At 38.5% G+C, this 22,634-nt stretch overlaps 1 protein-coding gene and 1 long non-coding RNA gene across 3 annotated transcripts in view; both read right to left on the bottom strand.

Annotated features, from left to right (window-relative positions):
* LOC121899022 (POU domain, class 4, transcription factor 2-like) overlaps positions 1-271 on the bottom strand; it is a 9,496-nt gene extending 9,225 nt beyond the window's left edge. The window contains exon 1 of the mRNA XM_042414567.1: positions 1-271. This exon is cut by the window's left edge and continues 235 nt beyond it. The gene's annotated coding sequence lies outside the window, so the exon portion shown is untranslated.
* A 3,400-nt stretch (positions 272-3,671) lies between these two features.
* LOC121898345 lies at positions 3,672-9,454 on the bottom strand. Of its 2 annotated transcripts, XR_006096436.1 has the most exons (4): positions 8,975-9,454; positions 8,450-8,485; positions 7,093-7,672; positions 3,672-4,098 (listed from the first exon to the last, which is right to left on the bottom strand). It is a non-coding gene; the product is annotated as an uncharacterized LOC121898345 (long non-coding RNA). The 2 variants fall into 2 exon arrangements; XR_006096435.1 differs by lacking the exon at positions 3,672-4,098 and having other exon boundaries at positions 6,354-7,672.
* Positions 9,455-22,634: the final 13,180 nt, after the last annotated feature.

Consider the following 22,634-nt stretch of genomic DNA (forward strand, 5'->3'; position numbering starts at 1 on the left):
TCCCGGGAGCAGATACCTCTTCCCTCCTTCCTTACATCCTTCCTTCCCTCTCATCTCCTCCTTCCTACAGCTCAGGTTTTACAAATAAATATCCAGGATGTCTTGCACACACAGTCCAGCAGCAGTACTTATCAAACTGCTAAAAGTAAACTTTGAACTCATTAGAGAAGAATAATTCCAGTTTAAGATACACAAACATCTCTGCAAACCTACACAGAGACGGGTGTTAAGATAGTTTAGATAAACCAACACTGAACTGATCTACTAACAAGTGTGTATCTACAGCCTGATATATCTTATTAAAAACAGGTCAGTGAGTCTCACTGCTGCACTGGGTGACATGTTCCTTCATCATGAAGAGTTTGGTCACGTTAGTTTGTTTAGAAACGGCTTCAAAGACTAATAACAGCATCATGTTTTCAGTCTCCAGAGAGTAGTTCTGTGTTCCGTGTAACGCTACTGAGCACGTGCAGGAACGCGGTTCTGTTTACAGCTTCACTACATGGATGAATAATAAGGGCTGGATATGGCGCCACCAGTGGTCACTCACAGTATTGCAGCTGCGGCTCGTCGTAGACCACCACTGTAAGAGTAACGTCTGTAAAACTGTTGACAGGACGCCTCGAACTGCAAACAAGATCATGACAATGTTATTACTCTTTCTATGATGAACTTAAAAACTTTAAACTTTAAAATCTGTGACATCATCACAATGTAAAGCAGGAGCTTGTGGGGGCGGGGCCAGCGGGGGAAACACTGCTGTGTATATTCAGTAGGCCGCACAACGCAGAAGCAAACGGAAGAAACTTTTTTTGGCGTATGCACCAGCCGAGCAGTTCTTATTGGACTGAATGGGCGCCATTTTTAGTCCGGTATCCAGCTCTGATAATACAGCCACGCTTCACTAGCTTGTTATTATGATATGTAGCATAACAAGCTAGCCTGTTGTTTTGGAATCTAATTCATTTCACAAATTCAACCACAAAGCTTTTTGTATTTACATCCGCTCTGATTCACACGTCTGACTGGCTTCTTCTCCATAGCAACAACAGCTGAGGCTCGTGGGTAATGTAGTATTTTGAGCCGTTCGCCAAACTGACCCACAAAACAATCAAAATATATAGTTAAAAAACGCATCGGCTCAGTACTGGCAGATATACAACACTGGAGGACTCTGACTGAGTCCACATCGAGGGCTGGGCAATAAACAGCAAAATCATAATTATGATGATGTGACCTTCTGTTTTTATTCCAGTTTTTGAGCAAATCTGCCAATAAAATGTTTTTGTTTTACACATTTGAAGAGTTTAGTCTCATGTAAAACATGACAGTGGAACATATTCACTGCTTTGAACATCAGTTTGATTATTTTATACCTGATGTTGCATATTTTTGCCATATCGTGATATAACTTGATATTGTAAAATATAAATATGGTCATAATAACAGGCGTATACATTCATTATATATTATCAACAATGAAAGCAGCAGCGTTTGTGTGTAGATGGAAAGCAGGAAGTCTTTAAACTGAACTGAAAAGCCTCTTTATTTAAAAACACTGATGTAAAACAAAATATCTCTGAAACGAGGTTGAGTCATTTAAAACTGATGACCATAACTTAAACCTATATGATGGTTTATTATTACATAAACACTTCATGACTCTTTCCTTGTTCGGCTAATGGCGTGATGACATCACAATGGGATCTAAAGACTCCTCGCGTATTTCTTCAACTTCAGCTGTGCACGTTTTATCAAAAGTTAATGTCTTAAGGAATATTTAAAGGACAAGTTCATAATTTTTCAAGTGTATTGAAGAGGTTGTCATCCGAAATACTCGAAAACGAAAAGACATTTAAAAGTTTGTTTCTGTTCTGCTTCAACTGGAAGAACTCGGGATGAGTTCTGGTGATGGACGTTTCGATTAGCAGTTTTTTTCTTTGTGTTGCTGTTGCTACCGGTGACAGGGCCCTCTCCTATGTCGTGGCGTCCCCCCCGGGGCTGGACGACCTCCGCTCAGGACGGAGGATTGGGTCATTGAGAAAACACACCTGGCTGAATAATAATCGCAATGACACCGCGGCTAACACGCTAATAATGACGGAAAAAACGCCTTCTGCCCGTTCGCCCTTTAATTAGCGACGACCTTCTCGACTCACAATGATGTCATGTCAACCCCAACCGCCTCCACCCCTCCCTCCCTTTGGCTATGGGAACAGAACACATATTCAAATACAGATTCGTAGACGCAGATAGATGAATATCAGGTTCATCACAGCGAAACACACACACACACACACACATGGCGTGGGCAGTGCGTTGACCATTATGAAGCCTCCTGAGGAAGAAACACACACACACACACACACACGCTGGAAAAAGTGAGTTTGGAGGATAATTGTGAAATCCCTGCTGAAAGGTGGACAGACGGTGATCAGCTCTTCCTGTTCAAAGACACGAAACTTTATCAGACACCGAACCTCGTCTTTATTCTGCCGGATCTGAGTTTCACTGCGGCCAAACATGAGTTAACTGTCTCGAAATGTTGCGTTAAAGCAGAATAAAGATGTCAAATAAACCTGAACTTCCGGTTTCTGCTCCAGAAGTAAGAAAACCTGATTCAAAATCACATTTGTTTACGGAGACGCAAAGTCCTGAGAGGTGATACTTTTTTATCTTGTGCAAACAATAATAACAATGAAACATTTAACCCTTTATTAATGACTCATAATTATTTATAACTGCAGGATTTATCAGTAACTGTGACTAATAAGCATCTTTTCAAACACCCAAGAACTTTTTACTAAATCTTATTTTGGGTGAAGCTAGAAGACAAAAAGGTAAAATAACGAACTGAATGTTTTCAGTGAGATAAAGTAAAACATCTGTAATAGTAACAGTCTAATGTTACTACAATAACTACTATAATATATATATATATATATATATATATATATATATATATATATATATATATATATATATGGGCTCTGTGTATCATACATCATCATAATTAATGATTATGAATCATTAATAAACATGTTCCAAGTCATCAGGTCTGCAGATAGTTAAAGTCTGCAGTTATAAATGTTATGAAATTGTAAATAAATTGATTTTCTTTCTTCTTTTATGTGCAAAAGCAGCAAGAATTTCATTGTGTGACAATCTGAGGTGAAAATAAAACTTGATTAGCAGCTGTATGTTAGAGACACATGATGTAAATGACTTTGTTCTCCAAGATAAAAAAACTAACAACACCTTTCAGGACTTTAGATGCTCTGTACATTTATAATTGCACAAATTAAAATCAGTCTTCCTTGAGCGTCTGTGGTTCATTCAGACATGCTGTCGATGTTTTTAGACGACAAAGATGCAGCTAAAAAGTTGGATAAGAAAGTGTTTATGAATTTGATGGATATGGACAAAACCAAGTTACAGTGACGTTAAGTGCTTGAACTGCTGTGCAGGTAATTTACCTGGAGAGAAAAAAGAAAGGATTGTCATTTAACTTTGTTAGGGTCGTGAAAGTTTACCTTTTATTATGAAGATCTGTAAAAGTTTTTATGGTCCTGATCCTGATCTGAGTTTTAAAATATTGCTTATCTGCTGCTGTGAGGTCCATCCTGATAGACTCTTCACCTCTGAGTCGTTTCTATAGTTCTATAGTTTTTATCCGTGTCTCTCAGCTAAAAGTCTCCGTCAGCTGAGGTTTAACTTGGCTTTACTGTAACTTTTCCTCCTGAGAGATGAGGCTGGACGGGAATCAGCAGAGGTTAAGCTAACGTTAAAGTTTAAACTCACAGAACCTTTCATTAAGGTGAGAAATAAATAGAGCTACAGGTGAGTCATGGTTTTTGGCTTCTGTTTTTAGCCTTTAAATGTGGTCCAGCATCCTCCGTAACATCACTGTTGCCATGGGGACAACAGAGAAACCCATAGCAACAGTCACGGAGTGGGCAAAATGCTCCGGCAAAGCACCGTCACACATGATGGCAACACTGGTTCCTGCCAGCTTCCTGTCAGGAGGAACTCCAACATGTTTGGTGACCAGATTCAGCTCCAACACAACAAGGCAAGACAAAGTGCTCTACATCAGACCTAAAAGACAAGATGTAAAAGAAACACAAGACAATATAAAAAAACACATATAAATAGGATTTAAAACAAGTTAAACAAAACAGAAAATAGGCCCAAATCAGCTGAGAACCAGACAAGAACGTCTGTATTTATTCTGCAAAATCTGAATTAACGTCTGTATGGTTAATTTAGGCTATTTTTTGGAAGAAAAAAACAGACAAACCTAAATTCTGAGATACAACAAACTGTAAAATGTATTTTTTTTTACTTCTGCTTGTCTTTCTAGCTGTTGTATAAATTCTCAACTGCAACTCTACAAGGTTTTGATACAAATAGAAATGAAGCAGAACAAAGCTGCAGAGCTGCCAAACAACTTTCAACACAGATGTCTGCATTACGCACACCGGTAACAATGACTGGAGCTGCAGGGTCATGTGACCACTCGTCTATCGTCTATCACAAAGTTTGAAGCTAATGAGTGTCAAGGATTTATGGAAGGAGTTAAGGTTTGGGACAAATTTTTTATTTTCTATCAATTTATATTGTTGTACTATGCATCTTTCTGCTCCCTCTATACACAGCACTTTATAAAGCCTGTATGCCATATCTAATATATCTAATTCATTTTTGGATGAACAAAAAACCCAAGTACCACCCCCTAGTTGCACCTTTCTGGTTAAGGGACTAAATATGGTGTCACCCATGTCTCTTCTTGGACAACGATTGGCCTGAAACCACATGACCATATAGCCAACCCATCTTTGTAGACGTCCCATTGGCTGATATGGTTGTCTTTTATATTTTTTGTGTTTTATGATGACCCTGATGAAGGCCACAAGCCGAAACGCGTCGGTCAACTAATAAAGTTGTTCCTCGTACTACAAGTGTTGCTGGAGTTCTCATCTTTCAAGGTTTGGGACAAATCAAATAAAAATGGGATTAAACCTGCAGTAATGTAAAATAACTGATGTTTTGTCCACTAGTTTTCATCAGAAACACATCATCAGCTTTTAAGTTGATATGTTAAACTTGTTAGCAAACAGCAGTTACGGAGCAACATTATCATTCAGTCGTGTTTCTGTCCACCTGGTGAATATAAGTCCAATATTCACTCTCTTTTAGCTCTGTTTTTACTCTCTACCAACTCCTGAGGGAAATATCTGGCTCTTTAAGCTGCTAAATGCTCCACTATGCTATCCACCAGCTAGTCTACAGCTAACTGTGTTCGGTCATGTTCAGCTGCTGACCTCCACACTTTCCTCTTCTCTCTCTATAAATGACACTAACCACTTCCTGCAGTTGGCGCTGGAGAAACTTGAATCTGCGCTCAGTCATCAGAAGTGGAAAGAAAGTGTTGCTCATTGAGTTTCCTGCAGGATGTGATCAGCTGACTCTGCAGTAATGATGTAAAGCTCCGGTTCCATCACACCTGATGATTCACAGCGATCAGATGACTCAGATCTTGTGGGTGAAACGTCTCTCTGCCAAATCGAGCCTGTTGGATTCCCATGCAGCTTTCCCGGACCCGACTGTTTACTCAGTCTGCTTCACACGAACGCTGAGGTTTAACTCTCTGTGGTTCAGGTCTGATCCAGTCTTCAGGTTTAACTCTCTGTGGTTCAGACCTGATCCAGTCTTCAGGTTTAACTCTCTTTATAAAACAGGTAGTTAATATCTCGCTATCTGATTGGTTAATATCTGTGGTTATACTGGGTTCATACTACAGTTATGATGTTTGAGGTTCTATTTATAATTATCACTTTGCAGCTATTAAATCTGTAATCAATCTGTAAAAGCTCTCAGATGCCTTGAAGCAGCAGAGATCATGTCTGTAAGTACAGATGTGAGAAATCTCTGAAGAACTATTGGAGACTGAAGCTCGGTGTCTGGAGAAGGTGGAGCGGCATCCTCATCACACCAAGCGAAGCATCTCCTGACAAAACGAATGCTAACGCTACTGCAAACACTTTGCCACCTGATCCCAGTGATGCTGAACAGTTTTAATGTTCAAATTAATGTGAATAAATAAACTCTGATTAGATCGCTGACGAGCCTGAACGTTAGTTCAGCAGTTTACTAATGTTGCATAGCAACCGCAGTCAGCCGGGAACTACTTTATTGTAAATGACTCTTGTAATGTAATAAAACAGTTTTTATTGGATTGTGTCTATAATTTCTATATTGTAATATAACCGGCAGTGTTTCCCTGTTGAGCTGCGGTGGAAGTATAGTAACATTATAATAATAATAATAATAACTTTATTTATATAGCACTTTTTAAAAACAAAGTTTACAAAGTGCTTTGACAGACAAAGCAAAAGCAGTACAATAACAGATCTGACCTCAAAAAGATGGCGGCCAAAGGCAAAGAAAGACAATAAAGAGATGATAAAAAGTTTACTTTGGCACTAAAAAGACTGTAACGTTGAAAGATATCTACTTGATTCTCATGTTTCAAGACTTTTATCTTGCTAGCAGCATTTCTACATATATCAACCTCAAGTTTCTGAACTTTGACCATATTTTACTTCATGACAGTATATAAATAACAGAAAATCACAAAAAGCAGAATATGTCCCTTTTAACGTGCACTCGTTGTGATGATCTGCTTCAGGAAACACGTGCAGAAATTTGAGAAACTCTCTGAACTTCTAAGATCGATTGTAATCAGGAAACGAGGCCCAGGCCTGTTGGAGCAGACAGACCGACAGACTGACAGCAGCGTCCGGTTTGATATTTCTGCAGCTGCAGAAAGTACAAAAGAACCTTTTAGCACAACTCTGAACCTTTGTCTCTTTCTGCTCTCACAAGCTTCAGCACCTGATGTGGTTTACAGATGGAAACAAACATAATGACGTCTCTGCAGACGGAGGAGCTCGCATGCTTTTGTGTCTGTGATAATGAAAGCTGCAGGATGCTGGACAGACCGACGGAAAACGACAAATTTATTTAACACGTACAGCCGGTGTGTGTGTTTGTGTGTGTGTGTGTGTGTGTGTGTGTGTGCAGCCAAACCTGTGAAATCCATCAGCTGCTGCCTGAACTGTAACAAGGAAACTAAAGGGACACGTCACACAAAATAATTACAACTTGGGTCATATTTTTTCACATCATTTCTATCAGTAATAATGTGAATATGTGACTGTCTGGGAATTACTAATGATTACTAATGATCTGCTGTTTCTCTGTTAATTGATTAATCATTCAGTCTATAAGATGTCAGAAAACCCATAATAATGTTAAGTTGTATTCAAATGTCTTGTTTCACCTGTCACCGCTGGATTCTCACAATTTCACTTTTTCTACATGTGATCAGTTTGAGGAAGAGTCTCTGTGATAATCTGTTGACCAGGACAACCAGCTGCTTCACATCACACACATTATCCGTTTTCCACCTAATTACCGTCCCAGCGGCCTGCCGCCTCCACTGAGCCATGTGACTGGCTCATTACTGAGTAAACAAACAAAGCGACACAATCAGCTGGCCAATCAGCACAAAGAAAACACACCTCTCTTTCTCTTTCCCAGCGTAGTTTGGTTTCTTCTGCTCCTCACTTTAACCTGTTTGGGGAATTGAACCTTCAACCCTGCAGGCCTGAAGCACAAATCAGTGTATGTGTTGAAATCTTACACAGATGTTTGCCTGATGCTCCTCTTAATGTTTGTAGAGTGATGAAGGAAGAGTCTTCATCTGTATCTGTGCTGAAAACACACACCTGTAGTTCCACCTGTAGCCACAGTGTGGCAGCAGAGTACAGCAGAAACAGCTCTGAGATTACACCACATGTATCTAGTAGTATTTCATGAGTTTGAGGTGAAATAAAAGTCATTATTATATATTTAATTGGGTGGAAATGAGATTATTTAACTGTCACACCCTTAATAAACCCCTGAAACCTCATCAGAAGCCTTAAGAACATCCTGAAACTCCTCCAGGACATTAAAGATCTGGTATTGTGGCCTTTTTTGACATAAATACTGAGTCTATTTTAAACATATCTGTGACATTTTATTCACCAAAAGTTGTTTAGATTTCTTTAAATCCATCATTCCTTACAGCCCAGATTCCTCTCTCTCTATTAGACTGCTCAGATGCCAAAACACTGCATAGCACTTTATAATACTGCAAGTCAGTATTTTACAACCCTGGCAAGTTTGTAAAGTCTGGAAACATGACCGCAAACATTTATATATATATAATTCTCAAACACTGGCTTGGGCAACGATGGTTGTTTAAAAAAAAAAATGTTTGTCTATAATTTGTGCTACAGTCCTAATTGCTAATTATTCAGTTATACAGTTAACAAGGACTTCACAATGAAATGCTTAAGTGACTTTTTAAATACAAAATGTAAATATTTATCTGACTTACCAATACAATAGCCGCTTCCTGGTGAGTGATTTAGTCCTAGATGTGCACAAAACACATGAATATGAACTTTTGATTAGTTTACAAAATAACAGTCAAGTAAAAACTTCAAATGTAATATGGGCAGGGTTTGAAGTGGAGCTACAATGTTAAATTGATAAAGTTGATCAATAGAAAATTAATCAGCAATAATATCTTAATTTTATATAATTGTTTCACAAGAAAAAATGCCAAAAATGTGTTGGTTTCTGCTTATCAAATACGCGGATTTGCTGCTTTTCTTTATGTTACATCACTGTGAATTGAATATCTCGGGGTCTGGGACTGTTGGTTGGGCGACACAAGACATATGAAGAAGTTCCCTTGGGCTTCTGCAAATGACACTAAAATTGGTGTATTTTCTTACTTTGACAGTTTATAGACAACGCAATTATATAATTGTATTATAATATTATATAATTGATGAGTCAAGAAATAATCATTGGAATAATTCGCGCAATACCAACAGTATTTCAGAATATATCATACCGAGATTTCTTTGAAGCTCAAGGAACCTCAGCACGCATGTTTCACTTGAGCCTACGAGGAAAGAGAAATGACAATAAATATATAAATGACAACTTAAAATATATGAAGGACTTAGCATACAAACATACAGTATGTTCAATAGTAACACAGTTCAGTATTCACTGGTTGAGTCAAGCTATTTATATCCAAAACCAAATTATTTAGCTTAATTTTTCCTGGTTAAAAAAAGAGTTTTGACTATGTCAGTATCAAATATATCAAATCTTAAGATCAGTGGAGGAAAGTAGTTCTAGGATTGTTTTGTCTGAATAGTTTTTAGAGGCTGTGAAAAAGTGGGTGAGACCTCCATTTTGTCTCCATTAAACTTTGCATTTCCAGCCATACTTGTCATTTGTTTGTTTAGCCAGTCACATCGCTGTCATTTATGGTTCAATCAAGACAGAAAAGTATTGAAGTTCATTATTTATGGTTTCTTGAGTTATAGATTAGCTTAGCTTCTAACCTCCCATACTCACCCACCATGCGGCCAGGACACAAAATGGAGGCACTGAACCACTTCCTGATTTTAAGCTCTTGCTGACATCACTAGTGATGTCATGGAATAGACCAAGTGTGAGGGAATTTATTTTATTTAGTTAAATGTTTGGTTTTGTATTTATGTTATTTGTACTTATTTTGGTTTACGATAAGGAACAATGCTGTAGTTGATGTGTGTGTAAACAATGTTAACTGATACAAGTGACATTGTCATTCACCAGTTGTTGGTTTAAGGGAAAGGATACCCCTGATAGAAATATGGTTCTGCCTAGACAGATTTCAGGGCCTATTTAAAGGGAGAGATGTTAGTTTAAGAGAGAGCAGAAACCAAAGAGGATGTCAGCACAGCTGTGTGAAGGTAAGTTTGATTTTGCTTGTTTTCATTTAGTAGCCTCTGAGTCTGTCCCTTATCACCTTCCTTGACACTCTGGCAAAACGTCCTCACAGGCAAAACTTTATTTCACAGTAAAACAGCAAATGATTGTACAAAGCCAGAAAGGGCTGCAGAAATGTTTCATTTTTCTTGTTTCCTATCTTGTCAATTGTCTTTTTGATCCAAAATCCTTTAGGATTTAATTTAACTTTTAAATTGTATTGCATGCAAATGAAGATATTTGCTTTTTGCCCATTATCTATTCATATAAGAAAATAAACAGAACACTAGTGGGTCGAAAAATGAGGGAGGGAAAGGGAGAGGAGGGGTGAGAGACAGACAGTGATCAGTAAATGCTGAGTAAAAGGGAACAGGCAGCTTTACATTACGGTGCTGTAATGTCTCTTAACTTTTGGGGTTGTACTAAACAGTCCTTTCATCCCCATGTCCAAACTGTGTGAGTGTCAGCATGTGTTGCTGATGTGTACTGTAGGTCAAGGCTGATAATTAATGTGATTACTGCAAGCGATCACACAGTAGAGTTGGCATATGTGCACCTGGACAGCAGCGTATGACGTTGTTTTGTTTTTTTTCTCACCCATCTTCATCCAGCAAATCACTAGGTGAGTTCCTTTTTGCTTTGCTTGGTACCATTGTCAAAATACATTACATTTCCAATCAGTTTGAATTGTGCTATATGCCCTTGCTTTTGTCATGATAACGATTTGGTACCGTGTCATCCAATCACAACATCAAACAAAAAGCTATTTTACTGGTATTTTTTTTTTCCTTGTGATCTATTCTTTCAGATTCTCTCCGACTTACTGACCAATCTTGACAATTTGGAGTTTTTGCTCAAATTGTTTTCCTGAAGTGAATTTAATTCTGTTGAAATGTAAAAGGCATAGGACTGAAGATGCAGGAGTTAAGTTTTGAGATCAGTCTTGCTAACTACCACATCTGTACTGTTGCTAAAATAATGTCTTGTTTCAGCAGCAAGTCAACATTTCTGAGAGCGGAGCTGGACTTGTGATTCTGATGCTCCAAATTACACAGTGAGTTTCATTTTACTTTGTTTTATATGACAACATGCCCAAATAACTTAATTTTATGTCGATAATATCCCATCGCTGTCTGTGTAGTGTTGTGCACTTGTAGATTTATTACTCTAGTGGCCTATATGAAACACATCAGCAATTTGCAGCAATATCCCAGTCCTTCAGTGTTGCATTCCACCTGTCGAGGCTCCTGTTCAGGTGCCCCAGCCGTGGCCCCTTCGAGCCTTTCGCTATAAAATATTGCTAGGATGTTAAAGAAATGTATAAATCTGCACAAAAAAAAGAAAAACATTGCAGAAATACTTTAAAATTACCTCATTTAAATAAAGGCTTGTTTTATACAGTATTCTTTTGTAAATTCATAGAAATATCCATTTATGCTTAAGGCGCCTAATCAAAGCACAGATTTCCAGATGTAAAACACAAAAAAATTACGTAAAATTACCTGTTTGTTAAATAAATGCTTTTGGATATACCTGTTGTCTGTTTTAATGTTGCGCAAGAATGAATTTTGCCAACCTCTGCTCTGCAAAGAACTCCAAAATCCTTCAACCTTAACTAGCTATTGATATGGTAATTTTGTTTATAGCTATTAAGTTAATTGTTAATCAAAGTTCCAAATTGATAGATTAGTAAATTTTGAGACTGAATTGGCTATCTTTTCCCTGACTCCAGGGTGGTGCCCTGTTATTATTAATTTTATTAATAATTTTTTGATTTTGATTTTAATAATTAACAATTATCTTTGATAATCATTAATTATTGCTGATAGCCAAACTTGTAGCCATGGCCCAACAAAATGGTGCCCCGTGTGAGGCAGAGCATTGTTGGCAATTATTCATAATTGTGCAATATTACTTTTAGCATAATTTTGACCAGTACCACAATTCTGGAATCTAAAACCTTTAGACTATCCAAAATATTCCTTATATTTAACACAACTAGTCTGCCACAGGAGTAGATATCTAACTGTACTTACAAACAAGTGAAGTGTTATGAGATTTGATTTGTTCAAATCAAATTCAGCTAAAGCAATTAATAACCTAAATCTTGAGTTATTGGTAACTACCACTTTAAGCCCTCAGTGTTACATTAAGAGCTTGCTGTTGCTGCTAGCCACTCAGGTTGAACCTACTCTGTAGAAATTGTAAGAATTTTGGTTCAGCATTCGAATACCACATATTCAATGCAATCTAGTGAAGCTGTCAGAATTAGTTGTTAATTCAAGTGCTCTCCTTGTTAATTAAAACACGGTGTGCCACCGGCCCTGTGACACATAGAGAGAAGAGATAGACTCGCTACTCAAGGACAGGAAAGATGCACAGACTGCATCCAAAGACTCATTGTTGTGCTTGCTTTTGAACTTCCACAGGCAAACCAGCCTTGCCTGTCAGAGCAAAGCAGCCCTAGAAAAGGAGGTAGATTTCCTTAGAGCGCAAAATGCTTGCCTCCTCCACGAGGTTCAGACGGCCAATAAGAAAGCCATGCGCTATTTAGAAGACCTGCACTCAGCGTTAGATCTCTGCTCACACAAGGAGGAAGTGTTAAGGCTTAGGTCAGAACGTCCTGCCCCACTACAGTCGTTCAGCCAATGTGATTCTGGTTACTCTGATTCACACTCCTCCCATAATGAAAGGTTAACTCCCTCTCCACTCAGAAGATGGGAACAATTCCCAACCGACCCTAAGTTCTTGAGAATGAAGTCAGCTTCTCAACCTCCACTGAGAGACAGAGCTAACAGCTACCTGACTTCCCATCTCTCTGACACAGACACCGAAGAGACATGTAGTTTATCCTCTAGAAGATATTCTGCCCAGTGTTTTTCTCAGCCACCGATGCATGATGCATTCATCCATGCTCATCCTTCCAAAGGGGGGACTAGAACATACCGTAACTGGTTGGAAACCACTGGTTTCATCTTTAACAATGTGTTGTATTTTAAAAGCTTGTTATATTATCCATTGTGTCAAATCTTCATCTGAAAAGCAACTAAAGCTGTCAAATAAATGTAGTGGAGTAGAAAGTACAATATTTCCCTCTGAAATGTAGTGGAGTGGAAGTATAAAGTAGCATCACATGGAAATACTCAAGTAAAGTACAAGTATATCAGGGTGCATTTAAATATAAGAGTCACACCACCCTCTGCTGGTGTCACACGGTGCTGCACCAACACTGATTCATAGATGACAAACCCACCTATAATCAATTTAACTTCCACTCTGACTGGACTAATCATGGCTAATAACTACATTTAGACTAATTAGATAATAATTAGCACCAAACTGATAAAAAACCAAAGGGGATCTTGGATCTGACAGTGATGTGAAACAAAATAGGTGCTCTTGATGCACAGGTAGGCAGCCAAATAAAGTAATGTGGTAGTTTGACCCTGAGAGAGACAAGTGTTCCACTAAAATAAAGACTTATTAACTTTTGTACGCTGACAAAGATATGAATGTGTCTGAACATCTTTACTTGTCTTTTCAATAACATGTCATACACACCCATAAACACACACATTACTATACACATATCCATATATTTATATATATAAACACACACACACGCATAATCAAAAAAACATTTAGCTCAACATCCCAGTATCTGTTAACATTTTAAAAATGTAAAAATATATTCTTATTGTTTCTTGTTCATTACTTGTTATTTATTGTCATTTTATAAATACAAAATACAAATTAGAGGAAAAACCTGAATAAATGAGTGGAGAAACAAATGCAGGTGCGCTGCGTGGTACAATCAAGCAGTTAACATCCAATCATGCTCTGTAGCTTGTGCACAAATGTTGAGCAGGCCCAGCTGATTCTGATTTTGTATCAAGATGGCGAGAGGAAAAGATCTAAGTGACTTTGAAAGAGGGTTCATTGTTGAGGCACAGATGGCAAGAGCTTCAGTCACAATTTCAACAGTTTCAATAAGAACAGTGAATAAAGTGACATCTGCATTTAGATCTAAGGGAATGTCATCAGGAAATAAGGGAGGAAACTGTGGTTGACAGTTTACATTTGATGCTGGTGCATTAGTGTGATATGCAAGGACAAACAGAAGGTGACTGAGAATGTCAATGCAAGAAAAGAAGAATGCACATTTGAGAGTTCAGTAGTGCAGAAACCACAGACAGTGGTCTACAGAGAGATGGAAAAAAGTGGTTTGGTGAGATGAGTCATCCTTCACCATATTCTCAGGTGGACGAGTGCATGTGTGAGACACTTCAATGTGAAACACATTGTTTTCTTTTGCATGTATTTGTATTAAACACATTTTGTAAATAAACTGTAAATAAATTGCCATTTGTCAATGGCGTCATACCCCTCTACCAAAGAGTATAGTGCACAAGATGCATGTGTCAGCGTTGTGTTTTTCCACCATGATTGTGTCTACCAAGGAGTAACTTACACACATAGAAGATAACACACTGGTGTTGTGGCTGTTTGCTACAATGGCGTCTACCAAAGAGTATATGCATACAAGATAATACGTCAGTATTGTGGTTGTTCAACAGAAACTGTTATAAATGGACTTTTATTCAGTTTTAAGCCACATATTTATGATAAGCCTTTTAGATCTTGATCGTTTTTAACTACATCTTTTAACTGGATGAAGGATTTTAGTCATGAAACGTCTGAATCTTAAGTTATCAGAGAAACAAGCTGAGCAAACGTCAGCAGCAGCTCAGCTAGCAGCCCCTACCAGATGTCCAGTGCCCGCTGAACAATGTCAGACAAACACAAATTTTTAACGTGAAACTGCTTTATTCAGTGTTTTCACCTGTTTTAATCAGTGGGTCTGTTTGTTTTGGAGAGGAGGAGACCTCTGCGGATAATTTGGCTCCTGGTAAAAACATCCTCAACCATGAACACTGGAGTAATCCTAACCTGAAGAAACTGGTTGTTTAACAATGAAGACAACAACTCCCATGATCCCACACTACTTCACACCATCATCAAACTCTGTCTTTTGTTATTGTTTTGATTGAGACCCCTAGCACCTGAAATTACATATTGTGCATTTAAATGGATCTCTGTTTATGACATGATTCTAGTGTTATAGGTCGTATGTTTCTGCAGGTGGATTTTGACGGGCCAGTCTGAGTCTAAAGACCCAGCTGATTTTTATTCTTACTCCACCACTGACCACAGCCGAGCTAATTTGATGCTTAGTGACACAGCAACAGCCCCAGTAAAACCTAACTCTATTTCTTTTTTGGTCCTCCAACAAACAATGAACAAAAAACAGGAAATGAAATAGCATCTGAACAGCAGTGTGTGTGTTTTCTGAGCCATTATGCAGTAACGGCAGATTCAGATTCACAGATTCTTCCTGTCCTGTGAACGCTGCACAGAAGGAGGCATTAAAGCAAACAGTTTGTATCGGAGATCTCCACTGACAGACAGACAGGTGAGTGCTGCAAATATCTCATCTTCAGTTCTTTGTGCTTCTACTATTTAGGGCACTATTGTATTTCGTGTGTTTGTTTGTTTGTTTGTTTATTATTACGGGACATCAGACCTAAATTTGACCCCCTAAACATGCTCAAAAACTCACCAAATTTGGCACGCACATCAGGTCTGGTCAAATATTTGATAAAATGTAAAAATTAACCCCCAAAGTGCCAAAATGTGCTCTCTAGTGCCACCTATGTAATTAAAATGGCCACCACGGCCCGTAGGAATGTCATAGAGAGATCAAACCAAAACCAAGTTATTCGTCTCATCAAGACCTACAAATCATACGCTGACTCCCCTGACCTAAATCCAACAGGAAGTCCGCAATTAGCCTTTCAAAATGAGACTTTTTCTCAATTTTAGCTCCCAAACAAACGCTATCTCCTCCGAGGGCGTTAATGTTATTGGATTCAAACTTTAATGCATGACTTATGACACTATGTTGAAAAAAGTTGTTAAAAACTTTGTAATAACTTGAACGGTTTGGATTTTATAAGCCCTGAAAGTTGCAGTGCCACATCACCATTGTGTCAAACAGAGGATTCTCATGTCGAAATTTTCTACTGAAATATGATTAATGTAAGATTTTGCTGAAGTCATGGGATTTATGAGGAGATTTCACAAGAAGCGTTCTCTAATATCCTCCTCTCCAACTGCTCCTGGTGATGTCACTCCCTCAGTGCTGTGAAACATTCCGCAACACACACTCATTATAAAATCACAGGAGGAGCAAGAAAAGACTTTAAAACTCACACTCTAATATCTCAAAAACAGTAAAAGATAGAAAACACATGTAAATTCAAGATTTGTAGGTCAAAGTCTTGTGACTCATTTAAAGTTCAAATGAAGTTTGTATCTAAAACTATCTGGAAGCAGTAAATGTTCAAAAAGGTGTGGGTTCGCTCACACTCTCCATTCAAATATATGAGTATTTTTCTGTGTCCAGCTGCAGTTACTTGTCATGTGAGTTAAAAGTCTTTACTTTTCTAAAAATAGACTTGATGAAAAGTAGGAAATTAATTTGTTTTACACACAAACTCATCAAGAGTTTTCAATTTACTAATTGAAATTCAAGTGAATGGGCCCAAAACTTGCATAATTTTGATGACACAGGTGTGAGCAAGACAGACATGTCTCACCCTGCAGAAAATTCTCATCCTCACACCGTTGAGATTTGATGTTTCGCCATGACAGAGGAAGTTGCTATAACTTTATTGTAAATGCTCCAGTCTGCACCAAACTTCTCCCAGCTTGAACACGTCTACATGACAATATTCCATCAGTGATGCAAACGGGCTGAATAGTGCCCCCTACTAAATTTCAGTGAAGCAGCACCAGCAGCAGGCAACATAGTGGACAAAGGAAGTGATGTTTATCTCCTTCTTGCACTGTCTGAAAACAGCCCAGGTTTGAAGACATCTACATGCCCATCTTCGACCGCAGCCTGATGTGTGCGGAGGCGCGAAGGCCCATTCAACGTTGCTTGCAGCTTTAATTTTATGTTGAAATTTTGATGTCATCAGCATACTTATCAGCATACTTTATGAGTGACAGGTCTTTGCTGTTGTATTTTACCTCATTTGTATATTTGGAGAACAGAAGGGGAGATAAAATGCACCCCTGTGGAACGCCGGTGTTCAAGACAAGGCAGTCAGAGATCAATTTACCTAGTGAGCTATCGGCCTTACAAGTGTCGCACTGTGTTTTTTAAGATGAGAAACATATTGTATAAGTCATACAGATGCTGCATTTTATGGCAATCCATCCAGTAGTTGAAATATTTACACCTGTACCAAATTAGAGGACCAAACAACAGACACCATCTTAGCCTGGCTAACAAAGCCACTCTGTTAAAGGCTAATAATTTAGGTGGCTGTTTATGTCAAATATCAGCAGAAACATAATGGTCAGATATGTCTGTGAAAATTCTGGTAACGTTATATCTAGAAGTATTAAGTTAAAGGAAAGTTCACAATTTTTCAAATGTGTCTTTCCACGTTGCGGGGGCTCGTCAATCATCTGCTTGCCGTCCCCTTTGGAGCTGCTATCCCCTGTGGGCCCGCCGACCACCAGCGTTTTGTGCCTCTTAATTTTCCTTGTATCCACATAAAGATAACTCATGCTTTGCACATGTGAGCACAATGTCAACTATAACTTTTATATGCTCCCGGTTTCTTTCTATTATCTCACTTTGTCGGCCTTCTGTGTTGACAAGCTGATTGTGAATGACTGTGCCATGTCTGGACTTGTCGCCTTCTCTGTAGTTATTGTATTTCTCCACAGCTATCTGATGAGCTCTGCTGGTTTCATGTTTATAACAAGCTGTGTTCATGTGTCTCTAATCCTTATATCCATGACGTCTAAATTACTCTTCCCCACCTATCTCACCAAATTGCTGACATGTTTTACAAAATACTGCATCCTTGCTAAGTCTGTACTGTAAAAATGCATACTTCCTATACTAATATAAGGAGAAGCTCCTGGCCTCATGTCCAAAAACTGAGATGGGGTACTGTTTGAGTTTGGGCTGTGTTGCTGGTTCATCTATAGCTGAAAGGTCCACTGAAGTCAACGAGGCAGTCGCGATGGATGAGATTGATGAAGAAAAGATGGGAATGGAAATACATCCTTGAGAACATGACTGACTTTCACCTAGGTGAAACTGGCAGCCTTGTCCTTCAGTTATAGCCCCTTCTGTCCCGCCAACAGAACCCACGTCCCATGTGGAGCCCACGCTAGCGTTAGCTTGATTTTCACTAACATGCGGAGATGGTGGTGGAAACACCTGTGATGATGGGGCATAGGCAGTCGAGGATTCTGGCAACTCTGTTCTAACTCTTTAAAGTATTTATAACTCAATATAGGATTGATTTTTCAAAAAAGTGTTTTTGGCCATCATCTGCTGCTGAACAACCTCCCTACCATGATGTGCGTGCCCAGGCTTAACTGGCCTGGGTCAATGTAAAATGGCCTGTTGTGATTGGTCCAGACTTTACACATGATAGTAGCCTAATAAATGTCTTTCACTTTTTTAGAAAGGTTAACTTTTTTTAAGTCTTTATTGTGTATTTAAATGTTAATTTTAATAATTAGAAATAAAAGTTAAGAAGATATAGTCAGTCATTTAGGATGGGCCAGTTGTACAAGTGTGTTGTCCAACACTGTGCCTGCTATACTTCCACCGCAGCTCAACAGGGAAACACTGTCCAAGGAAACAAAAAGAGGCAATTTGATGGTAAAAAGACTGTAAATGTGGCAGATGCAGCTCTCTTCATGACGGCACAGACACAGGTCAGTTCTTTGAAATGGGTTTTTATTGCTTGTTTCTCTGATGCATCCACACCTTAGTCATGCCGTGAGAACTCATCGGTTGCTTCTCGAGTCCTTGAGAGTCTTTTGAAAGCCCTTCTGACTGTCTGCTTTGGCTTCATACATCAATAATTATAACTTTGAATGTAATATAGCAGAGCTTCGTGAGAGACCTCCGCTCACATTTCATTGTACATAGTGTTACAATGAAATTTGCTGTTGTGGTACTACGAACAGAGAACAGAAACATGGAAATACAAACAATGGACTAATGCACTAGTGCAGGGGTGGAACTAGACTCTCAACACAGAAGGGGTGGAGCATCCTCAAGGGGCCCTTCTGATAAAATCATTTTAAAATTCACAACTGTAAAATAGCTGATATATCCCATCCGATCCATAAATACAAATTGTCACTTATTGAGCCGAGCAAGCCTATGTCTAAGAAAACATACAGGGAAGTTACTTTGTCAGACAAGCTTGTTCTGAAGATCAAAAAAATAAAACAGGTTGCCAGTTGTGTTCAAATATTTCAGCACGCGGTGCTCTACGTGCATTGATTAATGAACGGTTCAGCTCCACCGATGATAGACAGTGATGGACCAGTTGCTCTGTCTCAGTAACATGTCTTTCTTACTCAGGAGTAACAAACATAAAATGGAGACAGTGGTCTACAATACTGTACTGTATAAAGCCTATTCAAATATAAAATAGACACAGTGGTCTACATCACTATAAAGCCTATTCAAATACAAAGTAGACAGTCTACAACACCACAGGCAGTGACACAGACAAGGTGCCAAGATGCCGTAAGCAAGGAGTTTAACAACACATTGTTGGGCTTCATACTCCATGTGCATAAAACAAAGGCAGGCATGCATGCAACCCACAAAGCCTGACAACAAGAAACAGTCAAACAAAATAAGTCAGTTTTGGACTCCATATCCCACCATGCACTGCTCCATGTACACCTAGGTGTTAAACCGGAAACTCTTGGGTGAGTGCAAGATGCCACCCACCAGGTGGTGTCATCTTGCTATTGTCTAACCAAGACACAGTGGTCACTTCCATGAAGCGCATGATGGGTGTTCCACAAGGATCAGTGTTAGGTCCCTTATTATTTAGCCTATATGTTAATGATCTCCCTCAACAGTGTCATGATGTAGAACTACAAATGTATGCAGATGACACTGTTGTGTACACACATGAAAGAACAACTGAGTTAGATGCTGCTAAGATAACAACTGCATTGGAAAGGATCACACATTGGCTTGATCAATCATGTCTGAGTCTAAATGTAAACAAGACAAAAGTTGTGTTTTTCTTTAAAACCATAGTACAAAGGTGCAAAGATTGAAATAGTTACTGATTTTAAATATCTTGGTGTGACACTGGATCCAAATTTGAACTTTAAGAAACATGTTAAAAAAAAAAGGTTAAAACCATGAAGTACAACTTAGCACATTTTAGACATTTTAGAAACTGTCTCCCTTTGGATGCAGCCAAGATATTTATGCATGCTATGATTCTTTCCCATATGTCTTATTGCATCACATGTTGCATCACATAGAGAAACAGCCATAAAACCTCTTTAGTCCTTATACAAACAAACTCTAAAACTCTGGACGAAAAGCCAATGCATTTCCATCACTGTAGGATACTGTTTATAAAATTTTACATGGTTGGCCCCTCCTCCACTAAGTGACTTTGTGTACATTCACTCAGTAAGTTCTATTAGATCCTCCAGAATATCCTCTATACAAGATTGTACCAGACCATTTCATCGCACTGCATTTGGGCAGTCAGTGTTCTCTGTGGAAGCCACAACTCAGTGGAACGTCCTACCTGATGATATGAAGAGCTGTAGTTCCAACAATACATTCAAGGCCAAATTAAAACATCAACTAAAGACCAATCAGCTCTGCAACCTCTGAATCCACACTTCATCTAGGGTCTTCTCATTAGCGCAAGTAGTCTTGCTTTTAATTTGACAAGTTTACATTATTAATTTCTAATTGACATTGAAAGTGTATGTGATGTTCTGTTGTGTGTAGGTTGTTGTGAGGGTCTCTAACAGCTGGTGTCCTGTATTATTAATTAATATTAATAATTTCATGATTTCATAATAACCAAACACACTCCTACCAGTCCCAATAACATTCATCTAACATTCTGACTCATTTCTTCATAACCAAAATTTAAGTTAATAAAGACTAATTATAGATGTTTGTAACTTTATTGAGCTCTGAACAGGCATTTCCCAAAAAAAGAGCAGTTAGAGAAAAATCTGAAAAAATTAACAAAAATTGCTCTTTTTTCTGTTTTATACTTTCTTGACCCCACACATTTATCAAGTTTAGCTAAATTAAGTCTGAAACTAAGCACTTGGCAGTGGTGTGGTCAGAAGCCAGTCAGACAGGTCATTAAAGGAAATAAGGTATACAGTAGGATAACACTCATTCAATCATTCATTCACACATTCATTTTATCAAAACAGTTAACAAATTCAGAGTGTTTCATAGTGGTGTAATACAACAAACCACATTACATCCAATTAGAAAACTCCAGGATGGCATTTAGACAGCATATTTATGTTCTTATCAAAAAGAAACAATGCACATATCATACTGCATGTCAGGTGAATTGTTCACATGCACATCACACGCAACACATGCAACATATCTTTTGCATGAGATGTGCACGTGGAAAATGTGTCTGACACACTTTCTGTCCAGACACAAGACGAGAACCCCTTGGCTGAGGTGGGGGCTTGTCTCTACTCTGTGGAAGACAGACTCTGAGTCTTCTGAGGACTTTTTATTTTTTGTCATGATCAAGACACACAAACATACTTATTAATATAATATTATTATATAATATTAATAATGTAATATTAATATTCAACTAAACAACAAAATGCATGTTCAGGCAGGCAGACTGGGCCCAAGGTGGGCCCCTTTGTAACTGGACCCGGGGCAGCCACCCGTCTGCCCACCACTCACTCCGCTACAGCACTAGTGGTTACAACCCTTTCAGTCACCTATGTTCATTTGCTACCTGTTATACATCAGTATATTCCTATACTGTACAAGACAAATCTGTTTAATCACATCAGATTAAAATTTTAACTATACATAACATTTTTTCAATCAAATAAATTATTTATTTATTTGTTGTATTAAATAATGGAATCAAATATGAATCAATTATCACTTATGCATCATGAACATGGTGCATTTATGCAACAGCACTTACAGCAGATATCCACTTGATATGACTAACTCAGACTGCTGAAGCCTCATATAAGCTTCACATCAACTTTTAAATGACTGTGTGGACACACTGTGGATTTTGGCCTCCATCACTTACATTGAAAGCACATTTGAAGGGGATCTTTTAATATCCAGTATGAACAGGAGGAATGATTACAGCGAGGAAAACCTCTTTCACTGTTCATATGGACACCTGACTGCTGAAAGACATGCTTGAATAAGGTCACCTGGACTTGCTTTAGATTTAATCCAAAAGGCTTCTTCCTGTCTTACATGTGTAACGATAAAGTCAGCTGATGGTTCAGTAGGATACACAGTTAATGTGTGAAACTATATTTAACACTATAAAGATGATATAATTGTGTTCACCCTTCTTAGAACCTCCACAAACATGGGTGACCTGGTAGGAGAAGGAGTGACCTCAGTCAGCAACCAGACCAACAATGATCATAATATGACTCCCTGTGATCCAGTCGCCACATCAGCCCACCTCTTCTTCATTCCGGTCTACAGTCTGGTGTTTCTGGTGAGTGTCCAATATTCACATTACAGTCACATTCCCTCCTCCTCCGTATGCTAATCAACACACATGTTAATCTCTTAAAAGCCTGTCCTGAGTTCCTCTTGTTTCCTCTCCAGGTAGGTTTGG

The sequence above is a fragment of the Thunnus maccoyii genome, chromosome 6, assembly GCF_910596095.1.
Source record: "Thunnus maccoyii chromosome 6, fThuMac1.1, whole genome shotgun sequence".
Lineage (NCBI taxonomy): Eukaryota > Metazoa > Chordata > Actinopteri > Scombriformes > Scombridae > Thunnus > Thunnus maccoyii.